Source organism: Ciconia boyciana, chromosome 1 (assembly GCF_034638445.1).
Source record: "Ciconia boyciana chromosome 1, ASM3463844v1, whole genome shotgun sequence".
Lineage (NCBI taxonomy): Eukaryota > Metazoa > Chordata > Aves > Ciconiiformes > Ciconiidae > Ciconia > Ciconia boyciana.
Genome location: NC_132934.1, coordinates 144,393,848 through 144,419,690, shown reverse-complemented (window position 1 = coordinate 144,419,690; position 25,843 = coordinate 144,393,848).

Below are 25,843 nucleotides of genomic sequence, written 5' to 3'. Positions count from 1 at the left end.
TAATATGTATGGGAAGGAAGAAAATACAACCCTCTAAGACTTATGTCTCTGATGGGCTCAGCTTTAGCTGGTGGTGAGTCCGTCTGGGAGCTGGCTGAAACTGGCTCTGTTTGACATGGGGGACAGCTTCTAGTGTCTTCTCACAGAAGCCATCCCTGCAGCCTCCCTGCTACCAAAACCTTGCCATGTAAATCCGGAACAGCCAGGTTAAAAGGACACTAGCAGTATGCAGGGAAACTCCATTGGCAAAGTCTCGGAGGAAAAAAGCAATGGCTTTTCTCAAACAGGTGAATGTCATATCTTGCCAACAGCACCTACCTGGCAAAATCACCTTACACAAGTAATTATTGATCTTTGCTATTTAGCAAAGACATGAAAGACTGACTCACAACTGATGTGGATCTTTGTGATGGATGTACCAGCATGCTTTTTGTGTGCGGCACTTTCATGATTATCATGAAAGTATTATTCTCAGAAAAGCATACATTGTGTGGAGTACATCTGCATTTTCGACCCTCTGGTGAGTAGTCTGCAGAATTCATTGCCTTGCAAGCCTCTATGTGCTGTAGAGCCAATGCTTGAATTGGTAACCCTGAATTTGTAGGCCAAGAAATTGCAATATCCTACCACAATCAACTCTCAGGTGGCAAAGCTGATCTTCCGTCTCCTACAGTGGGAGATCCTGCCAATGGAAGTCAGGTGCAGATCTTCTCCTTCAGCTTAATGAAAGGTGCTCCTGGAGGAAAAGATGTTGGAACCACTATGGGTCATACTAGACCTGTGCAGCTCTACACTTGGAGCCTGTCTGCCTATGGAGAATCTGAAGACATTGCAGTGTTTGGCAACTGTCTCCATTCTTCTCTGTCAGCTTTGATATGAATAGTGCCCCCTCTCACACCTACTGCTGTCTTCTGAGGGCTAGGCAGTACAACAGGGCTGTCTCCTCTCATCCGTGATACTGCAATAAGACTGCAGTAACAAGCAGGAAGAGCTCATTCATGCATTAGGTTGTGATTTGATATGAGATGGAAAAGTTAGGAACGAGGAATACATGGGGCTAAATGTCCAGCCAAAGGTGTCGTTGGGTGCAGGACACTTGTACACAGAGGCCTAGAAGGACATACCATTCCTTCATGCTGCTCTGTCAACCACTTCTTAGAGCTTCAGGCACTAACATTTCCCTGGGTGGATGTACTGACCCAAACCCTATCAACAACCAGGGCTTGGGCAGCTGCAGCTCTGAGGGTATGAAATTGAGGTGACTTAGTAAAGTGGATGCTGAAAATAGGGTTAGCAAACCTGGGTGCACAAGCCTGAAAATGTGGACCAGGCTGTACTCATTGGAGGAGACTGAGCCCAGGGACTGCACTGTCAACCACACCAAAAATCCCCATTAAGGGACTAACACTAAGACATTCCATAAGGTAATCAATCAATAGAATAAAATTACCCATGTATTAAGATGTTAAGCAACATCGTATTTATTACCATACCTACTGAGTGGACATAAAAATAATTTCATTTAATTGATTTCATTTTGTCTGGTTTCAAGACATGCAAGTACATTTTATCTCTTTCACAGTATTTAGTTATAAGAGCAAAAGCACATGCAAACTCTGTGAAATTCTCAGGGTGACACTCTCCTTACATGTCCTCTTAGAGAGCATTTTACAAGTTATGTTTTCAGAAGAATGGACTATGCCTGCTTGTGTGGGTCCTAATGGGGAAAATTCTTTGGCAAAGGTTTTGATTTACCTGACTGAATAGATCTGTAATTTTTATACAAAATTTTCAAAGTGGGAATGGTAAGTACGATTTTAGTGAAATGGTCCAAAAAAATCATTCTTATAAATGCTTAAAATATAATTATCTGTGTCTTGTGTGTTCTCTGAAACCCTGTTAGCACCAAACCTTCATTGATATGGATAATGCAATTTCATACCCAGACATCAGTGTTAAATATACTCTGGCAGTGATATTTACCAAACTTGTCACAGACTGTTCTTGTTTATAGAAGCAAGATTGCATCCTTTCTGCACAGACTTTTTTTTGGTCTAGCAAAAGTAGCATTTACCAACATTAGTTCAAGTGTTTACAATAAAACTCTTTGGTAGTAACTTCAGCATTTCCTAATCAGACAGATCTCATCTGAAAACAGAAAACATTCTGACTTGTTTTAGTTTTGTTAGCTATTGCCATTCAGAAAGTTTTGGTGGGAAAGAAACCTATGTAAACTGAAGCTCCAACATCTGGTTGTCTTAAGCAAAAGTTAAACTGAAGGTGTAAATTTGTATTTTGCTGTTTTGTAATTTTTTTGGTATGAGATCAGTGGAAGGTGTCTAGTAAGTGTCATTTTTCACTGTTTTCTATTAAAGCCTGCCTGGAAACTTCAGGAAAATATTATCAGTGAATGCACGTGCATATACTGAAATAAACAGGTACATGCTTTATATTATAACATTACTTTTTCTTTCATACATTTCCAATACCTTAATCAAAGATATGCCTTGGAATTATATTAAACATATCTAATAGGTGTACAATGTATACTTTATATTCCATCTCTTCCAGGCGTAAAGTACAGATCAGGAGATACATTGTAAATGGCTCAGGGCTGGATCCTCCTCAGCTTCTTCATTCCAGTGGGAATTTTTCTATTAAGTTCACGAGACTTTGGATTCAGGTCCTTATTGTCTTTTTAGCTTTTGCCAGCCAGGAATGAGTTTCTCATTCAACAGTAAGCAAAAATGATATGGGCTGCGATGTGAGGTGCTCTTTGGGTGGAAAACCTATCTCTCAATGGTCCAGAAGCTACTTGGTCCTATTAATGGACTGACAAAAGGCCAAAGTAATTTTCAGATTTCATACTGAGTTTTCATCACAGTGCAAGAGCTGGTCCACGCAGTTCCAGAGTTTACCAATGGGGAAACTTGTAATTGATGAGTTTGTTTTTTTCATCTGAGATGTCTGCATGTGCGTTGCACAGAATATACAATAATCAGTTTTGTGATACAATTAGCTAAAGATAGAAGTTTTTGTACAATCCAGACATTTCTTAGCTAAACTAATATTGGAAAATTAATGAGTTTAGCTATACAAGAACTTTATTTTGCTCTCATTGGTGTCAATGTGACTCTTCATTGCAGCACAAAAGGTCTATACATTTCTTGTCTTGTGAGACCAAGCATTTTGAGGAGGCTGAGCCACAACTATGGTTCTCTGGAGCTACAATGAAATGGGGCTATGATTTCTTAAACACTTGAGGCAGTCATTAAAATCAATATTCCATATGGCAAATAAAAATATTCAAGGTTTTTTAAAATGTAAAGATGCTGTGGTTTGGCTTTTTTTTTTATTATTTTCATAAAATTTGATATTGCATGATTCAAATGTATGTGGAAATAAATTGTTTTCAGCAGTTCCAGTCTCCATTTGAATAACAAAGAAGAAATACTAGTGTGCTTGATTTGAAGTAATTTTCTTTTCTGAATTTGCCAGGGAAGGAATGGGACAGAAGCAATTCGACAACGTTATGTTCTTGTTACTATTTTCCTGATGGCACAGATATGAATTAAACTGAACCTAGGGAAACATTAGAATATTTTGATTCTTATGTTCTCTGAACCTAATGTTGCTATTTTATTATATGAAAGTTTAATGCTTCTTTCGTCTTGGTGCTAAAAATAGGACTGTACTTCGCTGACTGACATAATTGTAAATTCACTAAGATCAGCTTTTGTGTTAGAAATGAATAGTGAAAATGTGGAAAACTCAGTTGATACACAGCTCCTGCAGATCTTTTTTAGGTCAGCCGGTTGTAGTTCTCTTTTGGTTTAGTTTCAGTGCAGAAGGATTTTTTGTTTGTTTATTTTGGTGACGTGTAGTAAGAAAACAAAAACTTTGGGCCCTATTCTGCCAATATTATATGTAGAGAACACCCAGAGGCTTTCTACAGTACTTTCCCAAGATGAGATGATAGATACAGAGATTGGCAGGACAAAGTAGATGATCTAAAGAGTTTTTCTTTTTTTCTGTCTAACCTCTATTACATAAATTTAACAAAGAAAGATGCTGACACATTTGTCCCTTTGGCCAAAGTTTTGAAAATGTTGGTGTGATTGCAAATAGCCTCTGTTTAACAGAGATAATTCCAATTCAGATTTCAGCTTGGTTTTTGCAGCAATTTTGCTGCAATGAAAAGGGAAATCATAGGCAATGAAAAGTGTAGATTTCACTGCATGATATAAAATATTTAATTTAAAGCTTCCCTACCCATGGACTGTGGGAAAATGTATATAAGACATCAGAAAAATGTGTCCATTGCAATATAGTTGATAATGATAAGACCAGGTTGTAAACATATTTCAGTTCTTGTTGACTAATAACATTCTGATATTTATGATGGAAAAGGCTGTGAAAGGCTAATATCTAAAGCATTACAATATCAAAAATGGCAATAATAAGAATAATAAGTTTACTAAAATGTGTACTCCCATGCTTACATTTATTGGGGAGTACTGGTGTTGGCAAACTCTTTCTTAAAATATTTTGTATACTCTTTTAACTGCTAAGAGTAACTAAATAAGTGACAATCAGAGCAGGGATTCCTTGCTGGTTTATGTAGTCATTTTTTACCTCTGAAAAAATGACTTGGTAACTCATGATATAATACTTAGAAAAAAATACCTTTTTTCAATGTATAAGCCTGTCATTTTTGCGTGGTAGATTAGTCCCGGACATTTCAAATACTCTCAAATAACACATTCTTCTCTTCCGGTGACTGTGTCAAGAACATGATTGCTACAACATACATCCATGAGTAGGTGGTCAGCACAGCAGGCAAATGCTAGGACTATAAGACAAATGATAGGTATAAATTATTTGCAAGCTCAAGTAACAGCAATTTGACTTTTTATGAGCCTGTAACAATGCCCCCAGAGACGAAAGTGTGAATTTCTGTAGATCATTGCATTTTCATGGCCTTGGCATTAAGTAAAGGTTGCAGCTCTAGGTTTTGAATTTCCCTACTCATAAATAAGAGCCATTTTGGTTTTTATGTCTGATTTTTGCATGAAATATGTATATTCTAATCCTTGCTGAGAAGTCTTCAAGGAATAATAGTGGAGGCTTTTTGGTATAAAATTTCATCTCACATGCTTGCAGAAACCATACATCTTTGGTGTTGAAGTTGCAGCACCTATATCAAGGGCTTGTGTATCAAAGCCATGCTCTTCTGTATTCTAATGTTTAACAATTTGCTGATCATGACTGACAGGTTTACAGAGCTAACATGTTCTGGAGTTGTGGGTGATTTATTCCAGAATAACTCAGGCGATTCAGAGAATTTAGCTGCCACAGCCTTCCTTCTCATCACAGAAACGAAATGCCTATTAGGACTGATTGCATTCCCTTTAAGATTCTTCATTAGAGAAGGGACTTCATCCTACAGTCTCCTCAAGTAACAGTAACGTGGGCATCCAAATTCTCACTGAAGAAACACAGAGAAAGTTCTGTTAATCTTCATTGGCCTTTTCAGTTGTAGTTACCTGCATTGGCCAAGCTTTTTTTCTTTTCCTTTGTTGAAATGACAATTCATTGCTAATGTTCCCATACAGAGAACGAAGTCTGTATACAGAGCTCATGAGACAAATAAATGCCTGGCATGATGAAAGTGGAAACAAGTCTTACAAGAAGACAAGCTATTTGACTTGGATGCCACAACCCTAGTAAAGGTGAGATCGCAGGAAAAAGTGAAACGCAGAACTGAAGTGGACATAGGTCCTATTTCTTTTCAGTATTTTTCTTTACACTGGCACTGAACCTGGCCTCCCTTACCTCCACCATAGAATGCCGTGATGTATTTTTATAAGAGCAAAGATATCCAGAAGAGCTAACTGTGGACACTCAGTTGATATCTTCTAATCTGATCACATTTTTGTTTGGGTTCTTCAGTGAAAATTAACTTATTTTCTGTTATTTACATTACTGCTTGTCTAGAGGCCCTAGGAAATCTAAAACTCCAAAGTGCTAGATCCTGTACAGAATATAATAGCAGGCCAACAGCTGAAGACATGACGAAACAGGTGGGTAAAAAAATGAGGAGCAGATGTGGCACAGAAATGGGTGTCAATCCTACAACTAGAAATTTGCATGCACTGACTATTTAATTTAATAGAATAAACCAGTCTTACTCAGAAGCCTCCAGCTGGCACATTTGGATATGGATAGTCTTTATTCACGATCTTGTTTAGCCCTCTCAGAAAAAAATGCATTTCTATAAAATTGTCCCATGAGTGATTTGCCTGATCTTGAGCTCACATACAAGAATGGGTAGATACCTACAGCTTTATCATATGAACTGATTATTCCATCTCTTGGTAGAGCCAGATGTCAGAAATTGCACAGTAATTGACACAGGCATTATATGTGGGTTCTCTTACATATGCATTCTTCTCGTTTATGCCACAAAGGAAGTAGCAACATGGGTCTGTGACCTAGGAACTTCAGTAAGCATCTGCTTTTATTTAGAGGTTTCTAAAAAAGCTTCTCACACAGGTGAATACTTTTTCTTAGCAGGGAGGGGAAACTAGCATCTTAGTGAATTCCTGGTTTCAGTTCTAGGTTAACTGAAGAAAAATGGTTTTTTCCTCTCTCTTGTTCAAAGGTAGGTTTGCTTTGAGGAAAGGAGAAATGAATTTGAACCACTGTGTGGAACAGCTCCAAAGAGAATTGGGTGAATATCTACTCCCAGTAAGCACTGGGAGTAAGTAGAGAGCTTAAGAAGGCTCCCAAAGTATTATCCACTGAAGAAGGCTATGTCTGAAAGGCCAGGATGTTATTGGGTGGGATGATTCTGGCCAAATATAGATGTCTACGATGTATGTTTATGCCTGGGGTAGTCACACTAGACTCTTTTTGCAGTAAGAGAGAAACAAGCATTTTTTCAGCCATGAATCTCCTTTACTCGTGTAAAAGTCTGGAAGAGGTCAGAAGAACCATGTAAAAAAATCACCAGTTTATCTCCATTAAGTATAAAGGCATCCTAGGGTAACTAGTTCAGATGTAGTAAATGACACTGTAGACATCTCAGTTTGATTGCGATGAATCATGGTGAAAGAGATTAAAAATTACCAGAAATCACGCTTATGTAGAGCTAGAATAGGAAGTGTAAAGAGCAAGGAAAAAGGTCTTTAGTAATGTATGTGTAGATATCTATCTGTATATATATTAATTTATGTTAGGACATATATAAAAGGACAGAGATTCAGATGACATAGATTAGGCCATTTGAATATTTGTTTCAGCCAAAGAAGGAGGAACAGACTAATCAAATTTGGCAAAAGCAAAACTGAGAGGAAATAGGACAGCTGTCCTAAAGTACATCCAAACAGTAAAGACAAGAGAGTGAGAAGAGTTATTTATGCTGAAGGACAAAGTAGGAAACAGAACATTTGATTAGAAACAGTCCACAGTGAAATTAGAGAAAGGTTTCTAATTATTACAAGAATTAAACTGAGGAAGACTATCTGGAATTACAAACCTATCTAGTTTAAAGTTTAAAATACCTGACAGATTTATTAACAACTTTACATAATGTGGGTTTGCCTATTATAGTAAAGGTTTGACGCTAATCCAGTCTTAAGCCTTGGTTTGTTTTAACTTTTGTTTTTATTTTAGGAGCTTTCTGGCTGAAGGATGTTGTGAGAAAATTATGGCCACTGTCAAATTCTCCACAAACTCCATTATTTTTATAGCACTTCCACTGTTTTGTTTTTGTTTTGTTAAGTTTTTGAGAGCAGGCTACCCAAGAGAAGGAAGCTGTTTCTCCCTTGCCTCTTCCACTTATCCCTGTGCACTAATACAAAGGCCAACTATAACACAGACCTTAGATTTATAACTGCTTTGACCACAGTGGTTGAAGAGCTTTTTGACAATGCATGGTTTCATCTCTAATTACCTCTTCTGCAACATACTTTCTCTCTTTTGAGGGAAATCTTAGATTTTGTTGGTAAAAAAAAGAAATGTTTTGGTAAATCTGTTTATGTTAGAAAATGCTTTTTGAGTAGGATTTGGATTTGCAAAAGTATTGAGCATTTCTAGTTGAGTTTTTAAGACTGTGCACAGTAACTGAATACAGAATTCAGAATTAGAAGGCAGATATGAAAACATGTAAATGGGAATAGAGCATATCTATTCTACCTTCAATATTTATAGTTTGGTATCTCTTCTAACATTTGAGATTGCAGATAGTTCTTTGATTTTTCCACTGATTTCTCCTTAAGAATATATAGATCCTTTCCAAATTTTAAAACAGATCTCTGGCCAGTCCAGACAGGCCTTCAGGTAGGAAACGATAAAATGTTTGAGCATGATATCATCCTATTGTCATGGTTTATCACCAATTCCATTGCCAGGGCACGTTCCAAAGCTTTCTCAGGACTTGCAGGAGGATCACTTTGAAGAGAGTTCAGATCTCTTTTCTTCTATGTCCGAAGCACTCATATTTCTTGATCCAAACAAAAGCTGTCTGGGTATCAATTAAAATATAAAGTCAAATATTTAAGTTTTTCTTTATAGCTTATTAGCAAGCATCTTGAATTTTCAAAAAATTCAACCAACTTTGACTTACAGTGTCTCTCCTAACCATCTGAAGCAGCAGGCAGCCTTGCTGAGGACACTCATGCAGACGATGTGCCAAGAACTGTGGTGCTCCACAACTCCTACTTGTCACAGTTTCTCAAGACCTTTCTGTCCCATGGTGGCACCCCAGGATGGCTGAACTGGAAGAGTGGATTTTTCTCTTGCTTTTGCTTAGCAGCTTCTGGCTTGTTGGTGGTCTTACAAATGTCAAAGTAGCTTTACCTACTGTAGAAAAATGGCATGGTATCAGCCCTCCATTCCGGTCTCCCCTCAGCCCTTTCTGACATCCTTGTTTTCCTTCTGATGGGGCTTCCTCGTGGGGAAAGGAGCACAGCTCTCCAATGCCATATTTCTGGGGACATCAGCAGTTGAAAATACCCCTGTTCTTGTGAAATGCCTTCCTCCCCCTGGATGCAGGTGAAACGTCATCACAGCTCCGGAATTCACAGTGAGTTTTGTTGAGGATCAGCCGATCATCCTGGATTTTCAATCAGCACCATGAATTTTTAAAGCTGTTAAGGGTGTTAGGACTAACAAATCTGCCAGCTCTTCCTCAGGCACCTCCATCTGAATCTTTGGTCTTAATCCAGCAAACTGTATAAGCATACGGTTATATGTGAGTGGAAGAGCAGCATAGCTGGAATTACGTACAGGTCCAACATTGAGTAGAAGTATAAACTCTTTCCTGAACTGGAAGTTTCTGATGAAGCAACTCCTTAGTTCATTCATATTATCATCACAGTCTGATTTAGGGGGATAGAGCAGCTGTACTGTGTATGTCCGTGGTGCCCAGACTAGAGGCTCAGATCACAGAGATCATGTAGCACAGCTGGAAGGAAGCAATGATTCTTCCTCATTTTTTTCCCAGATTGTTGGAAAAATAACATGTTAAAAAGGGGGAAGATAATGTTCTTTTTGACACAGTGTATTTAAAATAGCCAGGTTTAAGCTGTTAGTGAATAATAACGATAAACATCTGCAAGTTCATGTAGCAAGTACACTCGTAACTTCTTAAATTCATTTAAGAGAAAATCATTCTTTTCCTTTAATTTGCTGCTATAGTGGTACAGCCTTTGCAGGCATATCATTCCTCTGTTATCTACCTTTTAGTGGTGTTTAACATTCTGCACATTTTCCTTCTTGCTGTTATTATCTGAGGCATAAAAGGTTAATACCTCTAATTGTACCTCACATGTATATATATACATATATTTATATCTATATATGCCATGTCTCAGCTTTGCTGCTGGTGCCAAGGAAAATGTTGGATTCTATTCAGTTTTCTTCATATTCATTTTCCTGCCCACTTAACAAAATTACATTCAATGAGCTGTGGGAGAAATTCACATCAACGGGCCATGTAATGCAATTTCTGGTATATATGCAGGAAGAAAAAATCCTACGTTTTCTTTCATTTCTGTCAAAGTCAATCAAATTGTACTGAACTGAACATGGTCTCTTAAAAAAAAAATCACCCAGGCATTTCCAGTGAAATAAGCCTCTCTTACATGGTAACATGCACATATTTAAGAGGTCTCTGTTTTATTTTTTTTTAATCATGCCTAATTAGTTTTTTTTAATCATCCACACAACTAAGGCTCTTGCCTGCATAATTTATGACATAGAGGGGCCAGTGTCAGAAATCAAATGTTGTAAATTAAAAATAACAAGTTTGAGACTAGTGATTCAATTAAAACCCTAGAAAACATTGGATTATGCATAATTGAGAGCTTGTATGCAGAGATGCATGTCATGCTTGTCAGCTTGGATGGGAGGATTGGATTGGAGCTGTCAAGAGCATTTAAATCAACTCAGTAAAAAAATTAGAAAACAAAGATGATATTTATTATTAACTTCCAGTGTTCAAAAATAAACTGAGAGGTATTTAAATTGAATGCTTAGATGACAAGGCTTTATTTATAGCAGAAGTTATAAAACTCAGTAATAACCCTAGCTGGCACAGATGTAAAGATACTACTGTGCAGCTGAGCTGCAGCCTACAGTGTGAGGATTCAGAGGTTGGCCCTGAATCAGGTTCAGCTAATAGAAAGGTGTGTTGGAAGAGAAGAAATCCAGATTCTCGAAGGGAGCCGTGAATGACCAAATCCTTATCTTTCTTCTCCTTTTCTTCCCCTTCTTTTCTTCCTCCCAGAGACTGATGATGCTCCATGAAATACTTTGTGACCTCCGAGAATATGCGAGGCCATCCTGGGGAAAGGCTGACTTGTCCTGGTGACCCAGCTCTGCAGGACTACCTTTTACCAGCCGGTAATGCTACTTGATAGGAATAGCTGAGGTCTCAAGATTAACAACTTCCCACTTCAGCCTCACATCCCACAGTCAGTTCCAAACTTTATTTGAAATTGTTGAATCAACAATAAATTGAGCTGTTGAGAGTGAACGTAAAAGCTAGCCAGGACACTTCCCACATTTGAAATTAAAGAACATTTTCATTTCTAGCTTGAGAAGAAAGACTCTAACAGAAAAAAATTGTGACTCTCAGGACTAGAATATATCTGTCTCTAAAACACCTACAGGCTCACCAGGGCTCATTCTAGCCCACAGAAATACATCAAGGAACTAACTGCTCAGGAAGATAATTTAGTTCCTAGCCTATATATTAGTCACATAAAATAAGCTTTTATTTTCAAAAACCAGCCTAGTCCCTAATGATATGGATGACGTGAGATCTTATTACAAGGTACCTAGAAATGCTGAATGTTTGTAACTTTTTTCCTTTAAATAGACTTTTTTCCCTGGTTCTCTCTTAGCAGTCCCAAGACATGAGATTCCACCTTTTTTTTCCTGAAGCTTCTGTAAATCTGAGTTTGCCAGTGTACCCTGTTCCCTATCAGGGTATCTCATACCAAACAAAACAGGAATGCAAAGAGATTGCCATCAGCGTTAGAAAGTTTTAAAGCATACGGCTCAGTGAGGCGATACCTGTGAGCAGCAAAGCCAGTGTTTTTAATGTTTTACGACACTTAAATCTAAATATAATGCCAGGGAAAAAAATCCTTGCCTTGGGAAAGGCAAAAAGGACCTTCAGAGAGTGGAGAAAACTATATGAAGAGTTAAATTCTTCTCCTTTGGTACACCGCTAACCGCTGACGTCAACGGGATTTGTGAATGCACATCTGAGAGTGGAATTTGGCCATAAGTGAGGTGGAAAAATGATTGATGACTGCCTAACTGCGGAGGAGTTGGATCAGCGCAATCATGCAGCAGAGCTGGAAGTTGCTCAGTTTGCCCTCAGCAGATTTCTATCAATTTCCCCTACGAGCTCAAGGGCAAGTGGAGAATCTCCAGAAACACAGGCAGCTCTTGGTACCCAGCTACCTCGGCTGAACATTAGCCCCACACAGTGCCACTGGGGATGGGTTTTTGAGCGCCCAGGGGTGGAAGGAATGCACCACAGAGGTGAGCCTGGGCCATCTTTCGCGTAGTGTATGCAGGGGATGCACACCAGCACTAAATTTAGAAAGCAAAGCAGAGATGTATTTAGGCAACTTCAAGGATTCTAGAGGGAAATACATAGTTAAAGCTCCTTAGTGAATCTAGAGGTAAGATTTTAGTGGTTCATGTTTTTAAAACCTCAATTGGCAATTCCAAATCTTTGCTATACTAAATTCGTCTTATAACCTACGATCACTTGGTAGCATTTACATATACTATCTTTGTATCTCTTTCATCATCTTTCTTTGATGTTTTATTAGTTACAAGGTTTAGCCTAGAAAAGCCTGTGCTTTCCTCTTTACTTAAAAAAATTAAAATGTGAAAGATTTTAATTTAAGCCATTCTGAGAATTCTCCAAATTATAACAAGACCATAAAGATGAGCAGGAGAGTTATGTAAGCAGAAGAGATGAAGCAGTGGTGTATGATTTTTACTGTATTGGCAACTGGAGTTTTATTCCTGAAAGTTCAAAATGTTAAAATAATCTTCCATTTTTATAGGCAAAATCAGCTAAATGAGAAAGTTGTGTAAGTAATAGGAGATCTGCAAGTGCCTTCAACACAGGCCTAGCTTTGCTCTTATTAACCTCTCTAACAGTTTTCTTATAAGCTTCAATGGGAATAGAGTTCAGCCAGAGTCCCTCCATTTATTAACTCCGGTGTCTGGGAAAAGGATCAAACTTTTGCTGTTTTTTGGAGGAACTGCTGGTGTCAGTAAGTTAATGTGTAATACTGGAAAAAGTTAAATTCCATTTCTGTTAGAGCACAACCAGCTATCAGAGTTCCCCATTAAAAGATAAGCACGCCCTTTTCTTCTACACCAAAAAGAAAATGTAAGTATTTCATTTGAACTGACTTTCTAGACTTAAAGGAGTGGAAATTAGAGACCGTTTTTGCAGGCGAAAACATTAATCATTAATACTGTTCATTGTCATGGGACTCTTCTTTTTACTGTGTTCTACACTTCCGCTTCCCACAGAAACTAAGAGCCTTTGTGTTTCCCTCATGGTCTAAATCAAATGGAGGGGTACTTTAAAAACTATTCTGGCAATTTATGTCTGAGTAGATGCACCCCACAAAAATACCTGGCAAAAAAGTCTGAGCACAGATTTCTAGAATGAGAAGATAGTAAGCAGACTAACATGTTGAAGGCTGGATGTGGATGAGGAAAGCCTATGAAAATGGGAATGAATTTCTGGGTCTTTGAAGTAAATGGGAGTTTCTAATTTTATTCTCTGAGATTAAGAATTCATCCTTTGCCCTTGACGTCTCTCCTCCACTTTCTACAACCTCCACTGCTTCTGCAGATCATCTGCAGATCTGTGCAAAGGAAATAAAACTCAAAACCACATGACTTCTTCCTGTGTTAGACACTTATTAAAGTTTTTGAGATTGTCCCTGACTTGGTTTTTACTTTTGGTAGAAGCTGCGCAGGGTTTCAAGGGATGAGAAGTGTGAAAGAATACAGGACTTTCGTTTGGTCAAATGGCAAATCAAATGGATGTATAGTTGCATGGACCACCGCCTAACACTGCGTGACTCATCTCTTTAATGGGATCCCCACGTCTGAGTTAGATGCCCTAAGTCTATATGCAGTGTGAGATGAGATAGGACTCGGAAATGTTTTCCATGAAATCCAGTGTGCTGCATAGGCAGCCCCGTAAGATAACCACTTAGAAAAACTGTGTGTACGCCCTTGCCTCAGCTTTCATCTCTCTCCTTGAATTAGAGATCTACACCAGCTCTTAAACACAAAGTCCTCTGGAAGAAGATATAATGAAGCCACTGTGACTCACCAAGAGCAAGAGGGGATGAATGTGCACCTGCTCTTGGGAGATCTGTGTTCAAATTTTTCGTGGATGCAGACGGTCTTTCACAGGCTAGCCAAGCACTTTTGACTGTAGCCTAAGCTACTAAATAAAGCAGAGACAGTGGGTGGGCTCCCTCTTCTTGTAGTTGCATTTCTCAGTAAAGCTGAAACCATATTGAGACCATTGTGTAGAGCTGCATCTTTCTAGCATATAAGCAGTGCCTTTGGACTTGACCTCACACATTATACCTGTGCACCCCAGTGTGGCTCCAAACCAGAAATATTATTTGGTTCCTGTTTTGTCTCCCACCAGAGCGCTGATTTGATGGTGTAAATCTGAAGGCACATGTTGCATGCCTTGGACAGTGTCATGAGAAGGATGTGGGCATGTTTAAGGGTGGCAAATCCTGCAGGGACTGTGATGAGGGAGATAATACTTTGTCTTGTGTGGGCTGGAACAAGACAGACCCGGTGCAGTGCTGCTTATACTGGTGTTTGAGAGCATGCAGGCAGACCCCAGAACCATATGAAGGCGTTGCCTGGTGGAAAGGTACTAGGAGTGGTCCAAAGCAGAGCCAGGGAACAAGCTAACAGTGGCTAATGCCCACACAGTGTGGGCTACGCACAAAGTCATCCCTTCGACCTCTTAGCTAGCAGCGCAGACCTACTCTCAGAAAATTTAACTGGTGAACAGCAAGTTTCTGGATGCTAGTTATGCATAAGCATGAGCCAAGACTAAGATCAAAACTGAGGTATATTAGGGTACTTGCAGATATAGAAGTTGTATGTTTCCTGCAGAAACTTTCAGGGAAAGAGTGTTGCTTGGGTGTGATCAGTGCCTGCCAGGTCAGGTGGCAGCTTAATGGAGCATTTCAGGGTTATAGTTTGGCATACAGACAAATATTTTTTTTCCTAATTTCTGCTAGAGACATCTACCTGTCTTTCTGGATGTGGTCTTACATATCTAGAGAACATTATTAGCAGAAATTTAGGTGCCATGGGAAGACAGCTATCTTCCCCTGGGGTGAGGCAACAGCTCAGCTGGGGTTTTGAAGATCTACATTTTGGACTTAGATGTTTACAATGGCTGTTAGACTCCTAATTCTTTTTGCGGATCTAGGCCATAGCATGTAGGCAAAGCTTGGTAGAGTCAGCTGAATTTTTTCTTAGAAGTTTTGGGTTTCTTTGAAGCTGAAACTCACAATGGAACTAATTATAACTTAACTGTAGTTGTCTGCCTAATGCCTTATAATATTCTTGTTTGAGACATTCTGTACAATTATTTTTATACTTTTTAAAATGTGGTATCATATTCTATATATATAAACTAAGAGTGTTTGTGATTAATATGAATTGTAATGTTGAATGGTACGCATAGAATTTTATCATGAAACCAGATTTTTTTTTTTCTGTTGAAAAGCTTAAATTTCTGCTGACCATTAAAGGAAAAAAAAATATGAGGAACAAAACCCAGCAACAGTGTTTCAGTTAGTCCATGTTGGTCATACTGAATTAGTGAAACACATTACTTAACAAGCATAAATAGTGGTGCAAAGTTCTGTATAGTAACTATACATTTTAGTAACTTAACATCTTAGTAATGTGCTAAACCCAAAGATTTCTGATCAAAGCATTCAAAACCTGGGATTTTTGATTGAACCATTCATAGATTTTAAGATCAGTAGGAACAGATACAATCGTGCAGTCTGACCTTATGACCTCAAATGCTCATCTGGCAGACAGTGCAAGAGAAATTCCCACTTTGTGGCTGTACTCACTATGAAAAGTGTGCATCCAAGAGATTGTAGAACTACTTCATCAGAGGAACCAGCTTAAATGTTAGCAGACTGCTAGCTTGCCCCTAATGATTAGCCTGAAATCACTGTATTGCATTAAGTGGGAAGCTTTTCTTCCTAACAAGCTACAATACAAGGCTAATGTGGTATAGGTAACAAAATATTAACCTTTATACTAATCCATTTTTTCAAAAGACAATGAAAAATGAATCTACTTGTATAATGTTGAGGAATTAATTGGGGCTGCCCCATTTCATGAGACTTGATTAAAAAGAAAAAGGAATGGCGTGATGAGAAGCAAAGAACTTAGAAAAGAGGAGACCTCAGTAATAAGAAAATGAAACAAGGGCTTGAAAATACAGGTTCCAAAATCCCAAATCATCCAAAAAAAGTAGTAAGTGAAATCCCCAAAATACAGGATCAAAAAAACATCAAAGCAAGCACGTATACACTGCCAACAATTAGAACAGTATTAATTAGCAACAATGTTCTTTAATCTATAAATAATAAAGTGATCAAACGGTCCCACAGAGAGGTGTATAACAATACATAGAATTTTACAGTCGTAGGTCAAAAAGTCTATTTAAAATCCCTGTGGCTAATTCATGTGTTCAGATTTAAAGCCCTGTTTATCGTTTAGTTGAGAGATCACTCCGAGGTGGAAAAGATGTCAAAATCAGACCCAGCGCCTCAGACAAACTACATAGTGTACAATGAAGAAACTGCATTCAATCTCTACTTCTTTGTAATGAAGGAAAATGGTGCATTAAGTAAAAAGCTACAACAAGAAAGAACCTGTTTTAGGAGAAACTTAAAACAGGCACTAAGACAAGGAGTCTACGCAGCATATCAGGAGTGAGCTGCACCATCAAACTGACAGTTATGACAGGTAACCACAAAGCTGTAACAATACATAACATAGATATATATGCATCTATATAACATGCTATATAATAGGTCAGAATACTTAGAAATATTCTTGATCAAGTTGTGTTAAAAGATGTATGTAACTAAGCCACATGATGTTCTGATGAGCTAAGTTAATATTGCTATGTCCATTCAACTATTGATTCAGCTGAGGTAGACAGGTTAAATGAATAATGGAAGGTTAATTTTTGTCTCATTGTTCCATCTGGGAGACTGCTTTAGAATCTGATTACTCAAGTGGTTAGGAGCCTTCTTAACACTCACCCAAATTTATTAAGAGTTTATTTCTAAAATTTGAGGTTTTGTGATTTTATAATACACTAAACCGCAGATCATTCCCCATCTACTATTTGATTATTTCCATACAGAGGCAGAACTCCGTAGTTTTCTTTACTGAATCATGCATTGATTTTTTTTTTCCTGGACACTTCTTCAGTTTATCAATCTTATAATTCTAACTGTGACCTCCAACATGTTGCATTTCTATCCAGATGGCTTAATCCGAAGATTCAATGAATATATTTTCTATTCTTTTCTTGAAGTAATTAATAAAAATATTGACCAGACTCCAGTACCAGACTCCAGACAGACCCTTTCAGAACCTCCAATTTGACAGTAGGCAGTTTATAATTACTCTTGCACTAAAGTTTCCCATCTAATAACTGTTTCACCACTGATATTTCCCTAGCTTGTTCACGAAATCACCTGTAAACAATAGAGTCAAAGTACCACTGAAGTCAAGATAGCTCAAGCCTACTTTTCCCGTAAGGGCAAAATGTGTTGATCTGTCATAAAAAGAAAAATTTGACATTAATTTTTCTTGGTCAGGATAGGTTATCACTTGTTTCCTTGTTATCAGCTTAAAAACTGCTTGCCCTGTTAATTTTCCGGGAATCTGTAATTCCTAGACTTCTCTTTTTTTCCTATATATAGATATACATATATATATATATATATATATATATATATATATATAGGCATTATACTTGCCATTTTCTGATCTTCAAGAAACTCCTGTGAGTTCTCAAAGAAGTGGTCCTAGGCCTGCTCCACTCACTTCTCTGAACATCCTCTGCGGAATCTCACAAGGTTCAGACAACTTGAAAGCAGCTAGCTATCACAATGTATTCTGACTGTTCTTTCTATTTTGGTCAAGGCAAAAAAGCTTTGAAGAATTGTTTTAGTGTAAAAAACCCTGAGATCTTTCCTTTCCTACTAAAAAGTCAACTCTTTCCTTAGTCTTCCTCTAACTAGTCTTATAGTAATTATTTTCTTTATGTGTTTTGCTACTGACACGTCATTTATATCCTGGTCTAGCTGCTTATCTTCCTATTTTTTTGTATTCTTTTACATTTGTTCTTGTTCATTGGACCTCCTTCCAGTTTCCGCATGCTTTCTCCTTGTTTCCATGGCTCTCGAAGATCTGCTATAGCTTACTAACTTTCTTAGCTTTCCTCATCATAAACGTAGTTTGGTCTTCTGCCTTTTACACAGTTTTCTTCAAATATCTACCAGTTCTCCTAAATGATTTATTCTTTTAGGCTGGTTTCCCAGTCTGTCCATTTTTTGTGTTTAATCAAGAAGTTTGTGTTTTTGTAATTTAAAACACTGTATTATCATTAGTTTCCTTCATCCTTAGATTTATATCACCTTTGGCCAGTTCAGGGTAATTCCTGGCAATATTATCAGTATCCACATGAGTGAGCAGCATGTAACAGTACCAAGAGGGCTAGCTGGATGTTGGTGACTTTCCCACAGTGTCAGACTGGGAGCACTGTAGAGTGCAAGTAGCTAGCCAGAAGGTCTCTTCAGCCTCGGCTGAAAAGAGAGACCAGCCCGTTGTTTTCTTTCTGGAGTAATCTTGAATCTCAGGTCCTTTGCAGCATGGGGCTTCTCCTTTGTGACTCCTGGAGGTTAGATCTGCACGTGTGGCTGACCAGCGCCTTCGCTGCTGACCATGTGGTGTGGGGCAGTGGCAGCACTGTTACAGCAGGTGAGTGAAAGTGCTCCATGACTAACCAGAACCTTTGGGCCAGGCATGCAAAGCTACTCAATATCTTCATTTCTCTCCATGAGCTGCCCATGGGACAATTCGTTCATTTGAGCAGCTCCAGGCCTGCCCCACAGTATTGCCCTCAGGTCACTCCTCTCTTTCTCTGCCCAGTATTCCCGTCTCAGTGTCTGAGGCAGGACATTGCTCCTACTCCCCCACTGAAGTGAATGCCAGTGAGTCCTTCACTGACTGCACTGTAGACAAAGCCTAGGTTCCTTTACTCCTTCCTCTCTGCCCCTGAAACTCTGAAATGCTGCTACTGTGAAATTACTGTTACGTGGGCTCTGCTTCTCTGCATTCCCTGCCTCCTGTGATAGTGCTTTGTTACCATTTCTCTTCTGGAGTACAAGACACAGGAGTAATAGTCCAATGGGACAGGTTTGGTCTGAGCTGCTTGCCACAATCCTTGTTGTTGTGACTGAGGAATTATGTCACACCTCCTCTCTGGTTCTTGGTGTTCTTTGTGCATAAAAAACACCATGGAGAGACCCCGGGAATGGAGTCAAGCTGTGGCCATAGCGTACACCCAGGCATAGCAGCCAGGAGGTGCTCCTGTGTCCCACAGCATACAAACATAAATATAAATTTTGTGAGCTATAAGCATAAAAAGGCGTCATTTGGGATCTGGGAAACTACTGACCATTGAATCTGACTTTCCTTCTGGGCAAGTTGGTTGGGTCTGTAATGATGAACAAGATCCCTGAGGAAATGGAATAGCACAGTGCCCTGGAGACTGTCTGCTGGTGGATTCAGCATGGCTTCTGTAAAGGGAAATCCTCCCTGGCCACCCTGAGGCACTCCTGTGAGGGAGCCAGTGAGCACACAGACTAAAAGGAGCCAGGGCAGGCAACATATGTAGTCTTCAAAAAGACTTCAATAAGGTTCCACATCAAGATATTTAAAGTAACTGAGTTTCGTCAGACTGTAAGAAAAGTCCTTTTATGGACTTAAATCTCATCAAACACCTGGTCATTTTTCAGAGTTTAGAAATGTCACTGGTAAGCTCCCATAGGGATCAGTGCTAGTGCTAGTTTTATTCAGCAGGGACTGAGGAGACTTCAAAAAGGTGAACGAGTGGTTAAAAGGTGGCAGAATAACTTCAGTATAAAAGGTGTATTTTAGTGGTGAACCTGGGGAACAGTAATTAAACTGTGCCTACATGATGCGGAACTCAGAGCTGGCAGCAACAGCTCAGGAAAGAGACCTTGGCTGTCTGGTTTCCAAAGTTGTCATCTCTATCAGACAAAAAGGCAGCAGCATTGGGCATTATCAGGAAGAGCTCTGAAAACAAAGCAGATGACAACATTTTGCCGCTGTGTTAAGCTGGGATATGCCACACCTCGATTGCTGTGTTTGCAGTCCTTGCTCTGTGTCTCAGGAAGGACTTAGTGGAGTTGGAGGTGATACAGGAGAGAAGCAGTGAAGAGGATCCAGGGGATGGAGCAGCTGCCTTCCAAAGGGAGACTACAAAGGTTGGGATCCTTTTTTTGTGTACATGCTGAATGGGAGAAAGAATAAGTGTGACAGAATCAGGAGGGTACTGGATAAGATGAATACAGAGCTCTTATTGACCACGTCCTGCAATACTATAACCAAGGAGCACTTGGTGAAACCAGAGGGAGACTGGTTTAAAAGCAAGCACTCTGTTATCAAGCACATAGCAAACTCCTGTATCTTCCTCCCCTGGGGGGTGTGAAGGCAAGCAGTACCAGCAGACTGACAAAGAGAAGAGACAAATTTATGATCAGCAGGTCTGCAAACAGATACCAAAAGGACTAGAGAGGAAGATAACCTCTAATAACCCTAATCCAATGATTGCAAAGCTGGGATAGCACAAGGGAAATAGTCTGCCATGAAGGGCCAGGCTCATGTGTTACATCTCTGATTGCTGTTTCTGCAGACAAAGGGCCAGGCTGAATGGACCACCCATCCTGCCCAGTCAGGCATCTTTTCTCTTCTAATGTTCATTTTAGGGGGATGGGGGAGATCAAGAACTAAGTATCTTGACACCTCTGAATCTGGGTTGTTTCTAGCTGTCTTTCTGTATGAACTAGCAAAATTGCTTATACTACAGTGCTCCTGGGGTTTTGCATTACAGAATGGTCTGAAGGCAAAGGGGAAACAAACTGACAGAAAAATGTCTCACTGCAGTCTTATTAGCATACCTGGGTCTCTCTCCTTCCCTCTTATTTGAAACTGATTAGCCCTTAGCAGAAATTCTTGCTATTAGTCCCTAAGTACATGACATTATACCACTTATTTTATACACTTCATTACGAATATAAAATACTTTGACAGAAAACATGTGTTCCATATACAACACAAAGTAATTATACGCACATATACGTACTTGGTATGTTATATGCATTTATATATAAATATCAAGTAAAGTTACGGTCATTCCTGGTTCAGGATGAACTTTTACACAGAACTGACCTCTATCTTGAAGATGGAGTACAAGTTTTCTAGTAAACTAATAAACTGTTTTTGAGAACTTTGAATTTTCATTTACATACCTTGTGTACATTTTTCTTCTCCTGTCATTTCCATAATTTTTAGATTAAATTAAGATTTTCAGAATCTTCATAATGTTTGTCAGATTTAAGAAGCTAACCTTTATCAGCAACCTGGGTGATCACCACCTTTCAGTTTGGTGATTAATTCACCTTTAACAACTATAATGAAGTTTAACGTGCAATGAATTCATGCTGATGCAACGTTTGTGACAGATCATTATCATCAATATCTTTTGGAAACTTTAACATTGTTTTACTACTGGCTACATGTATCCTTCAGCATCTGCCTCCAAAACTCAAAAGCCCTTTAACAACCCAGTTTTTCTTTCCACATATTGCAGAGTAATTAATTCTGTATTCTCTTTAGATTGGTCATCAGGAGGCCTGGCCCATACAGCCTTCTACTCCCAAGCTTTTTTGGGCCAGTAGTCCCATACACATCCAAAAGATTGTACTTCTCTGTTGGGAATAACTCGAAGAAAGGGAAGTTGTTTTTAATATAGAGCTGTCCCCCCATGCCCCCGTTAGTTGCAGTGCATTTCTCCTCAACAAAGAGAACTTCAGACTCCTCTGGCTTATGAACAAATCCTGCCATATAGTAACTGAAAACTTTCTTCTCTTTACATTTTTTTGGTTTCTTTTGAAGAAACCAAAATGTGTGATGTGCAGCATTGGAATATATGTCCCTTATGTCATCCTAGCCTCTTTAAATTTATTTAGTTGAGCATCCTTTTAGCTGATTTGAGCCTAGAATCCTCTTAGTTGTCTTTAGCTAGAAAAAACATCTCTCTTCCTATCCGGTTCATAAAAGCTCCTTCACCACTGCAGTAGAGTGCAACAAGTGAATCTCCTTGTAGATGCACATTTAATTTGCTCAGCTGTTAGGCAGTTTTGGGACTTGTGGTTTCATGTTCTCCATTTTCTCCATGGTAAACTGTATGCAAGCTCTAAATCTTGCTACTTAGCACTGCTAAACACACATACTCAAAACCATTAATGCTGCACCTCAACAGTAATTTCAAAATCAGGCAGACACACAAGAAGAAACAATTTAGCTACAAATGTTTTAAGTTAAAAGAGTGCCAAGCAACTTTTAGCTGTGGCCTTTTCTACTTACATCACCTACAACTCATACCCAAAGGTAAGGATGACTCTCTCTTACTGTGTTCTAGGCTCTTCTAGGCTAACAGCACTTTGAGGAGGTACTTCCATCTTTTCCTCTAGAAAAGCGTGATGTACAGACAAATCCATCTGGGCTATACGATACATGTGCTTGCCTACCATTACCATTTTTCTGTAGAATTGTAGGTGGTTCACTGTTTGCAAAGAACATAATCGTAAGTGCTGATAGCTCTACGTCCACAGGGTCTGCTAGCTTTTCATGAAACTGCAGGAGTTCTCTGGTGCTATTTGGTCTACAGATTGTAGCTTATGCAACTGATACTTTTGCATTTCTGACTTTTCCACCTGGGGACTAACTAATGATTATTTGGATCATTTCCTACTCTTCTTGTCTCACTGTCTGCCCCTTCCCTGAACTGTATAACTCTGTATAGCAAATATGATATGATTCATGATACATAAATGAGCCAAAAAGAAGAATTATCTGTTCTCTTTAAGCAAACAAAAAGTAGGTTTGTGTATTGTACAGATAACATCAGAAAGCTGCTCAACACAAAAGCATGCATTTTTCTAATGACATAGGTAATTTCCTTTAATGAAAAGAAGACATTTTCATGTCATCTTCATTTCAGTAAAATTTCCCTGGGCAATATCTTACTCACATTGTGAGTGTCTCATAGTTAATTTCAATTTCAGAAAAGCTCTTTGGTGCATTTCTCAATATTTATATGTAAGTAATTGGGGATTCTTTAAAATTTTAATATTAAGCACAGTTTAAAGATCTCTACGCTATGGAAACCTTGGACTTTCTCTTTTAGATTCCTGTTCAGAAACTTGGGGTTTGGATAGTTATATGAACATTATAGAATGTCTGTGCTGGAAAACGGTTCCCTTCATACTTTGTAAGAAACCAGGGCCAATGTTTTAAAGTTATATATCAAATTGTACAAGGATGAAGTAGGTTTTTAATTCATTTTGCCAGAGCTAGAAGTAAATCTTGACAAGACCACAAAAAAATGCAGATGAAAATAAAAAAGCTTTCTGCCTGTTTTTCCTCTTTGCGGTGAAATTTATAATCAGATCAAGACAGTATTCACTGTTCATCCTCTGGCTTATATTGACTAGGCACTATCCCCTTCCTTTTTAAAGGCTTTATGTAATGATTCTTAGTTCGATTCTGCAGTAATCAAAAAAGCGCAGTCTTCTGGGGAAGGTTCAATTAAGTTCATGCCTTTTTGTAGTTGCTCTTGGTGGTTATTTAGCAAATATCTATACAGACAGACTACAGAATATTTACAGAAGGAGAGAGAAACTGGTAATTGCAAGTATTTGTTTAAGTAAGCTGATTCTTATCTAGCCAGGACACAGGAATGTATATCATGTAACCCCAATTTCACACTTCAAAATATATTGAGAATTAGGTATAGATGAACAGGCCATAATCTACATGCTGATCAAGAACATGCAGAATAATGAATGCTTTTTAAAATAGTGACTACATTTGACAAAATCAGTTTGTTCAGAAACAATCCGTGAACAGATAGGTATATTCAGTGAATATGATTTTTGTTATGAATTATTAACCTATGACTAGTAATTAGCTCCCAAACATGAAATTCTAACATGAGCCTTTTGCAAGGAACCTCTTCGTCCCAAATATCAGAAATGTCTGTCAGGAGAGCAGTCATCGCATGGTCAGGAACAGAGTTAGCATAGGAAAGTCATAATTTAATTGTACATGGAGTTTTGTGAAATATTTTACACAAAGCACTTTTTTCTCAGGCTACTTTCCTTTCACCCACTGTGAAATCAAGAATAACAGAGGAAGTTGGACAAGCTGATGATCAAAGTTTAAATGTCGCTCGCAGCATCTCATAGACCTCAATTTGAATTCTGCCCAGTGTGATCTGTGACATTCCTATTGTCTTAAGGAAGCTTTGAAAGAAAAATGAAAAAGAAAGCTCACTGTCAGGAAAAAAAAAAAAAGCAAGCCTGAATTAAAATGTAAATTAAAAAAAGGAGGGAACTAATCATTCTTTTCTCCTTTGCTGCTGATGGCAACAGGGTTGTGTAAAGATAAGCACCCACTTAATTACACTCCTGAATTTAAGGTGCTCATGCAGTCTCTGTTACTGCAGTACCTAAGCATGTCACCATCCTTCTTGTAGGTATACACACAATTCCCCTTTGATGTGGCAAAGTTTTATTCTCTAGATTTTAAATATGAGGAACAAACAGTGAGTGAGGGAGAATTGTCTATGCCCACTAAGGTCTGAATTTATTTAACCTATTTTAGGTGCTTAACTGAGGCACTTAAGCTAGTAATGCAACTTCTCTTTTGTAGAAAAGTAGAGTCTCAGGTAGCCTCTCCCCTGATGCCCCTAGGTACTTCAGTGCAGTGCCTACGGTTAGGCAAAGTCACCCAGACGATGATGATGGAGCAAGGACCATCTGCTCCACCAGATGATGGAGCAAGGACCTTCTGAGTGCTTCTGCAGTTCTCTCATTTCTGAACCTCCTTCTTCACTTGTCAAGTCTTTGCTTATTACTATCAACACAAAAAAGGGAACTATGTGGTGATGATAGGTGACTTGTGAGTTCATGCCAACTGATATTCATTTTGATTGTGGGGTTACGACTAAAATCGCCATAACACTTCCAGTTATTGCTGGCAGCTGTGACTGAAAGGCTGTCAACCAAAGGGACAGGAAATAAATTTTTTCCTCTACAGCTACTGTGCTGCACTTGTGGGCGATGTGGTGGAATGAGCATTGCTGCCTCTGTGTCACACCGCCTCTGTGGGCAGCGGGAGGGCAGCGAGCGCTCCCACTGCCAGGCATCTCAATGCACATTTTTCTGGAGTGCTCGGTTAGCTCAAACATTCCTGCAGGCATACGGTTTACAAAGGAGCTGTTTTGTCTACTTGCAACCCTTGGAGTTTAAGATTTCATGTCTGGGGAACAAACCCTTCTCCCTGGGCTCAAATGAATAGTTCTGCTAACTTCAAGAAGAGTATTTGCTGCCATAAAGCTAGCAGAATTTGGCCCTTTCTCCTACCAGTGATAAAATATTACAAAAATTACTTAAATTTGTGGAGTTATATTGATAACATGTAGCTGCCATCAGCCTTGAAATATTTTGATGTTAGCCTTTGGAGCACAATATAAGTATGTGTTGTTTTCCTTAAAAAAAAGAAGCTCAAGCTCTCATGCAGTAAATATTGAATTATCATTAATATATTAGCACAGAGAACTTAAGCCCTAAGACCTTCAGTGTCTTTGCTGAAGTCAGCAGCTTCAACCAGAGCCTAACCAGTGTCTCTTGTGTAAATCCTTTGAAGTTATTACTGCTCTGAAGTGAGGAGAGAAACCAGGATTTTAAAGGGGGAAAAAAAAAGTATGTATTCAACTGGCAGATGAGTTCTGTTCTGAGGAGATGGGAGCAGAGTGAAAGCCTATGTGGTGGACAGCACAGGACCACAGAGTGCTGTCGAGGGCTGGTCACCAGCTTGTATTAATGCATGC